The sequence below is a fragment of the Humulus lupulus genome, chromosome 2 (genome assembly GCF_963169125.1).
Source record: "Humulus lupulus chromosome 2, drHumLupu1.1, whole genome shotgun sequence".
NCBI classification, from domain to species: Eukaryota; Viridiplantae; Streptophyta; class Magnoliopsida; order Rosales; family Cannabaceae; genus Humulus; species Humulus lupulus.
In genome coordinates, this window is record NC_084794.1 from 52,591,341 (window position 1) to 52,601,140 (window position 9,800).

Genomic DNA, 9,800 nt, shown 5'->3' on the forward strand with positions numbered 1-9,800 from the left:
CGATTATATAACACTTTTTTTTGTGTTATAATACACTTTAGTATAACACTTTTTTTGTGTTATACTATACTTTAGTATAACACTTTTTTTGTGTTATACTACACTTTAGTATAACACATTATTTGTGTTATACTACACCTTAGTATAAGACATGTGTTATATTAGCTTAGAGAAACATAATCTTTTTTTACTTACACAAAACTAGGAAAACAAATATGAAAGTTGAAGCCAAATAAGGTAACATAAATAGATTTTTATTAATTACTCAAATGTAATTACAATATTTAGTCTGCTAGTCTAGGCTTAAGAAATCATATTACAACATAATTTATGCCCAATTCTGATTCCTTTATCACTAAATACAAAACAAGAAATGTATACAAAAATTAGTGAAATACATTCTTCCATTCTAAAGGCCTCAACTACAAATGTTGTCAAGAATTGCTCCAAAGAAATCATCTCAATATACCTGCACATTGTAAAAAAAATATCCTTTTATTATTAAGAACATAAGACTTAAGCTAGTTTCCACCTGTAAGCATATAAAGTTTAAATTAAATTTGTAATAACTCCAAAACTTGACGAAACAGCAGGAAATAGCAAGATGTACTACCATGCAAAACGATTGAAGCAACAAAACATGCAACTTAAAACAATAAGCTAAACAAACGAAGAGAAAATTCCACTTCCATAGTTATGAAGATTTAAAGCAACAATAGCTCTTACACTAGAGGAACACATAATTACAAAATGAGATTTATAGAATAAGAATATCAATGAAAAATGTATAAATGATGATAATACTTAGCGACAGAGATGGTACTTATCTAAGAAGAATAAGAAGAATCACATTGCCAGATAAAATTATATTGCAAATGAAACAAACTCACAAACGTACCTTGATGGAACAGTAATTTGCTCCCATTCTGAGCAATCGACCTTTTTGACATGCAGCCTTAAAATATTTTTTAGTCCCCTGAGCCAAAAAAGTATTAAGACGTGTAAGCAAATACAGATTATGATCAAGGCAGAATATTGTTACTCTTAATGACTACAGCTCTGAACAAATTATCAACCACAACAGGAGAGAATCATTTAAAAATATGCTTTGTGCTTTCACCCCTTGAGCCCCAGTAATTTTAGAAGGAGAAAAACACAAGAGAATAAAATTAAATCAAAGTGGAATCCTACTTGCTGATAAATTATTTCCATCAGCAAACAACAAATCATAAAGCAGAACAACCCTCTTAACAAAACAAACTGCTTAAACTTAAAGATATTTCACCTTAATCGTGGATCACTTGTACAAGGTGTAAAGAACCAACCTTGACCGCAACTATAACCAGAATAGATCAGCTGCGACGATCAATTAGAAGAGTTTAGCTGTTAAAATAAATAAGCATTGTGCTTTTTTTCCAGCAGGGTACATTTACATCAAGATAAAAATATCCAAATAACAATTTTAGTTCTAAAAAATCATTGGTAATAGTCCGTAATCACAAGACTTTTCACATAATAAGATAACAAACCAGACCTTATTAGAAATTGGTCCTTGTGCCAGGTAAGGTTTCTCATTACGTAAATGATGAAAGCCGTAAACCACCTGAGCATCCATTCCTGTAATATAGATCCAAAAAATAAGGAGGCTTGTGTAGAATGATAAAAAATACAGCCCTGGTCTGCTTCATATAAAACTAAGAGGGAGCGAACCACACACACACACACACATATACTAATACCGAATAATTATCAGCTCTTAGACAAGTCAAAAATCACACAAACATACCTATGCTAAAGTAATTATAAAATACTCCTTCATAACAAGTCTTTTTCTCAGGCAACTCCCCTTCAATCTCTAACCCCTGCATTTAAATACATTTCACCTATTTAGGTTAATTTGTTCACATGAAAATAAATAAATTTAATACTTCACATTTTACAAAGACTAACACAAAACATATTCTAAGTTTAATATGCAGCACATCAAAGATTTCAAAACAAAGTTCATTTTCTTACAAGCAATTAAAAAAATAGCTTTAAAAAAAGTTAAATTTTCCATGTTTATATTGTTTTATATATCTTGACGATTAGAATAAATCTCTCTAGATACAAACACTTGTAGAGTCCAAGAACTTTACTTAGCTAAGATAGATAGTAGTATGATAGTATTTATAGCATTATCTTTGTTACTTTGGATTTTTGGTTCAGACCGGGAGTTATTTGGACACTCATAGTAGTACTTATAGATTTTCTAAGTTTAATCTATAGTTTAAGAATATTAAGTTAACCTAAGGTTTGATTAATGTGACTGATATTAAGGATTATATATTTTATATTATAAGGTTTAGACATCAACCAATAGGATTTTAAGCACATGTTTTGAATGGTAATTAAGGATTAAGATTTTTGAGGATTAAATATAATAAGGAGTAAAGTTTGAATGTTATAGGGTCAGTCAGCAGCTTTGAGTACGTTGAGGGCTTAGTCAAGGCTGTTTACTCCATTCAAACTTAGCTAAAAATGTGTAATTTCGTGTTTAAATATTCAGCGTGTGCCGATATATCGCAGCTATAGGGGGCGATATGTCGCAGCACGTAGATACGGAAAACACGAAACGATGCACGGTCGCCTCGGGCATACTGGCCCAGGCGATATATCGCCTACAGGGGGCGATATATCGCCTCCACCAGCATGAATTCAAATACTTTTGAATTCCTTTCCCTTCAGCCATTCAAACTCCTTCAACAGTCCAGCATCTTCTGAACGAGTCTTCAGCCTCGGCTGAACGATTATTCAAATGATTTTCACCTAAAAAGCCATTATTTTTATTCAAGTAAAATCAAGATATTTTCATTCCCAAACTCTATAAATAGGACCTAGTACCCAGCCATTATTCACCATTTGCTCTAAGTTCAGAGGCTGCTAGTGTTAAGTGAGTGTGAGAGTGTAAACACTTGGTTTGGGGAAAAACTATAAGCTTAAACATCATAAGCTTATCAAACACTTTGGGAAGTGAGTTCTATAGTATTTCGGTGAAGGTTAGAGTGATCTTGCAATCTTTGAGGTAAACCCAAAACTCTAGTTCCTTTCTGTATTTTATGTTATTTCTTTTCTCAAAACCTTCTACTCAGTCCCCTAACCTTATTCTTATTTTGGTTAGGGAATCCAAGCTCTTAAGCATATAAGTTGGTAAGTATGTTTTTATGGTTTAGTATTTCCATATCTTTCATTTCATCTCCTCTCTTTAGACTCACTCTTTCTTATGGTTTTAGGAGTGTTCCAAAAGTCCCAACTCAGTCCATAATCTCGGTAACTTTGGTAAGGAAAATAGGCTAGAATCAACATGTTATGTGCTTATGTTATCTATATGATTTATGTTGTTAAAAGTGTTATGATATGTATATGTGTATGTTTGTAGGCTTGGGCATATGACCCATATGACTAACAAGACCCCAAATGGGTTATGGGCATATGACCTACTTAGCTAGTAGGACCCCACTAATCCCATGGGCATATGCTTGTTTAGTCTATGGGACCCCAAGTAATAATGGCCATTATAATAAGTGAATTATGTGTTATGATATGTCTTTACGTTATTATGAAATTATGTTTATGTTTATGACTATGTGTTAGATTTTCCTTGCTGGGCATTAGGCTCATTCCTTTCTGTTTATGTGCAGGAAATAAGCTTTAGAGGCGGAAAGATTCGTGACGCTTAGAGGATGTGTATCGATGGTGAATGGAGTCAAGGGGCCGAGCGTTATTCGATTCGAGGATGTAGTCTTGTTTATGCTTTTATGGTTTTAAATGTATTTTTCGCATTTTCTATGTAACTCTTTTTAGTTTTTAAGTTATTTTTTGTTTTAAAGACAATGGGTACCCATATCCTTCTTATTTTATGAAAGTAACCTTTGTTTCCACAAGTTTCAATAAAATTATGGTATTTCCGCAAAAATGTAAGTTTTATGTATAGATTCGTTAATGGTCCAAGTAGTCTAGATTAGTGGGTCGTTACAGTTGGTATCAGAGCAACGGTTCTTTTGCATGAAGTTCTCCTCGATACACACGCTCAAAGCTCCGAATCGGACCGTCAAGTAAGTGTTTAAGTTACTAGTTATGTTACTTATGTGTATAGCTAACACCTTTGGTGTTTATGTTTTCAGTTAAGAATGAACGGAGCTTTAAGCAATGAGGATATCCGAGCCATTAAGGCTTTAAAAAGAATAAGGGAGCCAAGAAACACTGTAGGAGCACTAGAAAAGATCACTCGAAGATTGATCTTGTTCCACAAAGAGATAGGTCATCTTCAAGAGTCTAAGCGAATTATGATGAGAGCTGCAGAACAATATGTCCTAGTAATTAGGCTTTTAAAAGATTTTCCTTCAGCAATTTTAACTTTAGAAGAAATATGGGAGAATATAAATAATGATGATGACTTACAAGCAGCCCTAAGATATTATTCTCTCATACTTAAGTTCACCTATGATTTAGAGTTTCAATTCACTAATGAGCAACAACATAGGATCTTCTTGAATCTTCCCCGAGGAAATTTTGAGGCTCAAGACAATGATGATTATAAGGAGATAGATAATGATATGCTAGATGAAGGATCGGATGTAGAAGATCCCGATTTTTAGAATAGCTAGTTTTTCATTATTTGTTTTGTTTATTTCTTTCTTTATTTATGATTGTAATAAGTGAAAATCTTTTTCCAAATTGATTTCATGTTATTTTATGAGTTTGATTCTATTTTCGCAATCATAATAAGTAATAAATAAAATAAATAATGACTAAGTTCAGTGAGGGTGGATACAAATCAATGAACCAAGTTTCTTTATTGAGAGTTAGGGGGCCTTAGTAGTGGGAACGATTTTACTGATCCCAGCCCTCCCTCAATATGGTTAACTTTGGAACAAAGATAAGTTTCGAGCCTGAGAATTAAGTCATATAGGATGATTAGAAACACACCTAGAAAATAAAGATGACTTGTTTTTCTAAGTATAGAATCCCACTCTAATAATAAATAAAGACCTATATAATTTTTCATAAGAAGTCATAATAAATAGGTCCGAGATATGTTTGTTTTAGAATAAGTTTTTGCCTTAGAGCCTATTAGGGTAAGTTCTAACAAGTTCTCGACTGTTAGAACTTTTGGTGAAGATGTCGCTCCGAAGATCTGCACGCACCAACGGAAACGCCTCCAACGTTGTTCCAACGACCAATGATGCCCTCCAGTTCGCAGAAGAGAAGTACGTGCAACTACTAGCCGCAACGCGTCGACACCGTCAGCTGACAACACCGCGGAAATCGCTAGACGGCGACAACAAGTCGAGGAACTCTTGCAGCAACAACGTCAACAGGCGCAGACTCAGCCTCAGCCTCCGCCGCAACCGCAGCCGCAGCTACAACAAATGGCCCTAGCACCCCAACAAGTTGGTCCATATGGGGGATGCCCAGTGATGAACTACGCGCCACATCCAGTACCGAATATGGAGTCAGTGTATGAAAGGTTCCGCAAGCAGCACGCTCCAAACTTCGAAGGGACTATAGACCCCTTTGAGGCAGAAGAGTGGCTAAGGAATGTAAAACCAATTCTTACGCACATGAACCTCAGTAATACGGACCGCATATCCTGCGTCTCGTCATTACTCAGGAAGGATGCCAGGATATGGTGGGACTTAGTTCAGCAGACTAACGATGTCACCACCATGATATGGACAAGATTTGTGGAGCCGTTCCACAAGAAGTATTACACCTCGGCATTCATCGCTAATGGTAGAAGAATATGCTCGTCAGTTCAACAGACTAGTCAAATTTGCACCAGAGTTGGTCCCAACCGACTTTACGAGGTTGACCAAGAGGACTTAGACCAAAGATGGAATTAGGGGTTAAGTTAGCAAACCTGGGAACCACTACCTATGCCAATGTTCTAGAAACAGCAATCGAAATAGAAAGGATTCTGATGAATGTTAGTGAGGAGAAGAAGGATTAAACGATGGTTCCAGACCAAAGTCTTTGCATTGACCCAAGGAGGAACCCATGCTAAGGATTTACAGGTCAGATCCTATCCTCGATAGTATATGTTCTAGTATCACTTGATTGGTAGCTGTATACTCGTAGATCTCGTTAGGAATGATAGAAAAACTAGACAAACCTAGTGAAAGATTTAGAACTAGGTTTGTGACCGAGTTGCCTTCGGGCAAAGTAGTTCTATCATCACGAACAGTACGAGGCGTACCGATCAAGATTGAGGACATAGAACTAGAAGGAGACCTGATAGAGCTAGTGATCAAGGACTTCGACGTAATACTAGGCATGGATCAGCTAGCACGCCATGGCGCAACGATCGACATCAAATGCAAGAAGGTGATGTTCGAGACTCCTGACGGCCAGAGACGATGCTTCATGGGACAAGCTTCAGGATTACGCACCAATTTAGTGTCATCTCTCAAAGCTCAACAAGGGATAGAGAAAGGATGTCAAGTATTCTTAGCCAGCAGCACGAACATGGAAAAGAAGACGCCACTTAAGGATGGAGATGTTCGAGTTATACAAGAATTTCCAGAGGTATTTTCTGATGACTTTCCAGGATTGCCACCAACTCGAGAGATAGACTTCACGATAGAATTAGTACCAGGCACCGAGCTTATCTCTAAGGCACCATACCGGATGGCACCTACGAAACTCAAGGAGTTAAAGACACAGCTACAAGAACTCCTAGACTTGGGTTTCATTAGGCCAAGCCATTCACCATGGGAAGCCCCGGTACTATTCGTGAAGAAGAAGGACGAAAGTATGCGCATGTGCATAGACTACTGTGAGTTGAATAAAGTAGCAATTAAGAACAAATACCCACTACCTCGGATTGATGATTTGTTTGATCAACTCCGAGGCGCGACTGTATTTTTTTAAGATCGATCTACGGACCGGGTATCATCAGCTCAAGGTAAAGGGAGAAGATATTCCTAAGACAACCTTTAGGACTCGTTATGACGTTACGAGTTCTTGGTTATGTCTTTGGGTCTTACTAACGCGCCAGCCACGTTTATGGACTTAATGAATAGAGTCTTCAAGGATTACTTAGATAAATTCGTTGTTGTATTCATCGACGATATCTTAGTATACTCCAAGGATGAAGTAGAGCACGAGGAACATTTAAGGATTATTTTGACGCGATTGAAGGAGCATAAACTTTACGCCAAGTTCAAGAAATGCGAGTTTTGGCTTTCACAAGTGGCGTTCCTCGGGCACATCATATCGAAAGACGGAGTTGCAGTAGATCCATCGAAGGTAGAGGCCGTGAAGGATTGGCCTAGACCAAAGAACGCGTCAGAAGTAGAAGCTTCGTAGGGCTAGCAGGTTACTATAGAAAGTTGTAGAGGGCTTTTTCTAAGATAGCCACTCCACACACCAACCTGACCCGGAAGCAACAAAAGTTTAACTGGAACGATAAGTGTGAAGAAAGCTTCCAGTTGCTTAAAGATAAGCCTTGCTCAATACTAGTACTTAGTGTACCGACACCCGACGATAAGTTCGTTGTCTAAAACGATGCATCAAAGCTAGGATTGGGAAGCGTGTTGATGCAAAAACGACAAAGTGATAGCCTACGCCTCACTACAGCTGAAGGAGTATGAACAACGCTATCCAACTCACGATATGGAGTTGGCAGCGGTGGTCGATGCAAATCTGGCACCATTATCTTTACGGAGAACGGTGCGAGATTTATACGGACCACAAAAGTTTAAAATACTTCTTTACTCAGAAGGAGCTTAACATGAGGCAGCGCCGGTGGTGGGAATTAGTAAAGGATTACGACTGCGAAATCCTATACCACCCGGGGAAGGAAAACGTAGTTGCCGATGCACTTAGCCGAAAAAGTTATGGGAACTTAGCAGCCTTATCCAGAATAGAAAAGCCGCTACAGCGAGAGCTGATCAGTGCCGGAATCGAAATGGTTGTAGGCAAGCTGGCTAACTTGTCTATCCAATCAAATCTGCTAGAAGACATACGGAATGGTCAGAGACATGATGACTCGCTAGCAACACACATGGATGCAGTCAGAGAAGGCAAGACTACAGATTTCTCAATGTCCAGTCAAGGTTTATTGAGGTATAAGGATCGGGTATGCGTGCCAGACGATCAAAGTATTAAGAAGACAATCCTAGAAGAAGCGCACAACACCCCATACTCAGTTCATCCAGGGTCTACCAAGATGACTCATGACTTCAAGGCAGTCTATTGGTGGCCAGGGATGAAGAAGGACATAGCGGAGTATGTATCTAAGTGTCTGGTATGCCAGCAAGTGAAAGCATAGCATCAGCGGCCTGCAGGATTATTGCAACCGCTTAGCATACCGGAATGGAAGTGGGACGATATAGCCATGGACTTCGTGACGGGTCTGCCAAGGACGAATAAGCAGCATGATTTTGCTTGGATAGTCATAGATAGACTAACCAAGTCGGCTCATTTTCTGCCTATTAAGACTTCTTATACGGCAGACCAATATGCAGACATCTACATCCAAGAGATTGTACGATTGCATGGGATCCCCAAGACGATAGTGTCAGATAGAGGATCAATATTTACGTCAAGATTTTGGAGAAGCTTACAGCAAGCTATGGGTACTAAATTAAGCCTTAGTACAGCTTTCCATCCTCAGACAGATGGGAAGTCCGAGCGTACGATTCATATTTTAGAGGATATGCTACGCACGTGTATACTTGATTTCGGAGGATCGTGGAACAAGTACTTACCGCTGATCGAGTTCTCGTACAACAACAGCTACCAGTCAACGATCGGAATGACATCTTATGAGTTGCTATATGGACGAAGGTACCGATCACCGTTGCACTAGGACGAGGTAGGAGAAAGGCAGCTTCTAAGGCCCGAAGCTGTTAGACAAGCTCAAGAAGCAGTAACGCTTATTAGACAGCGTATGCTGGCTGCTCAAAGCCATCAGAAAAGATATGCAGATACCAAGCGACGCGATGTGGAATTCCAAGTTGGAGATCAAGTCTTCATGAAGATATCTCCTATGAAAAGTGTCAAGCGGTTCGGAAAGAAAGGCAAGCTTAGTCCCCGATTCATAGGTCCTTTTAGATATTGGACAAAGTGGGAACAGTTGCGTATAGACTAGCCCTACCGCCAGCACTAGCCGATAGTCACAACGTCTTCCACATCTCGATGTTACGCAAATATGTGTCAGATCCATCTCACGTCCTCAAGTACGATATGATAGCGCTGCAGAAAGACTTAAGTTACGAGGAACGACCGATTAGCTTCCTAGATAGATGGATGAAGTAGTTACGGTCTAAGAGCTTTCCTATAGTCAAAGTCCTATGGAGCAATAGTTCTGAATGCGAGGCAACATGGGAGTTGGAGGAGGACATGCAAGGCCGGTATCCGGAGTTATGTGATAAGTAAATTTCGAGGACGAAATTCTTTTTAGTAGGGGAGAATTGTAGAGTCCAAGAACTTTACTTAGCTAAGATAGATAGTAGTATGATAGTATTTATAGCATTATCTTTGTTACTTTGGATTTTTGGTTCAGACCGGGAGTTATTTGGACACTCATAGTAGTACTTATAGATTTTCTAAGTTTAATCTATAGTTTAAGAATATTAAGTTAACCTAAGGTTTGATTAATGTGACTGATATTAAGGATTATATATTTTATATTATAAGGTTTAGACATCAACCAATAGGATTTTAAGCACATGTTTTGAATGGTAATTAAGGATTAAGATTTTTGAGGATTAAATATAATAAGGAGTAAAGTTTGAATGTTATAGGGTCAGTCA

The 9,800-nt window shown here is 38.2% G+C and overlaps 1 long non-coding RNA gene across 1 annotated transcript; it reads right to left on the reverse strand.

Moving 5' to 3' along the window:
- Positions 1–971: 971 nt before the first annotated feature.
- LOC133816026 (uncharacterized) lies at positions 972–1,856 on the reverse strand. Its single transcript, XR_009884969.1, has 3 exons — positions 1,787–1,856; positions 1,535–1,617; positions 972–1,356 (listed from the first exon to the last, which is right to left on the reverse strand). It is a non-coding gene; the product is annotated as an uncharacterized LOC133816026 (long non-coding RNA).
- Positions 1,857–9,800: the final 7,944 nt, after the last annotated feature.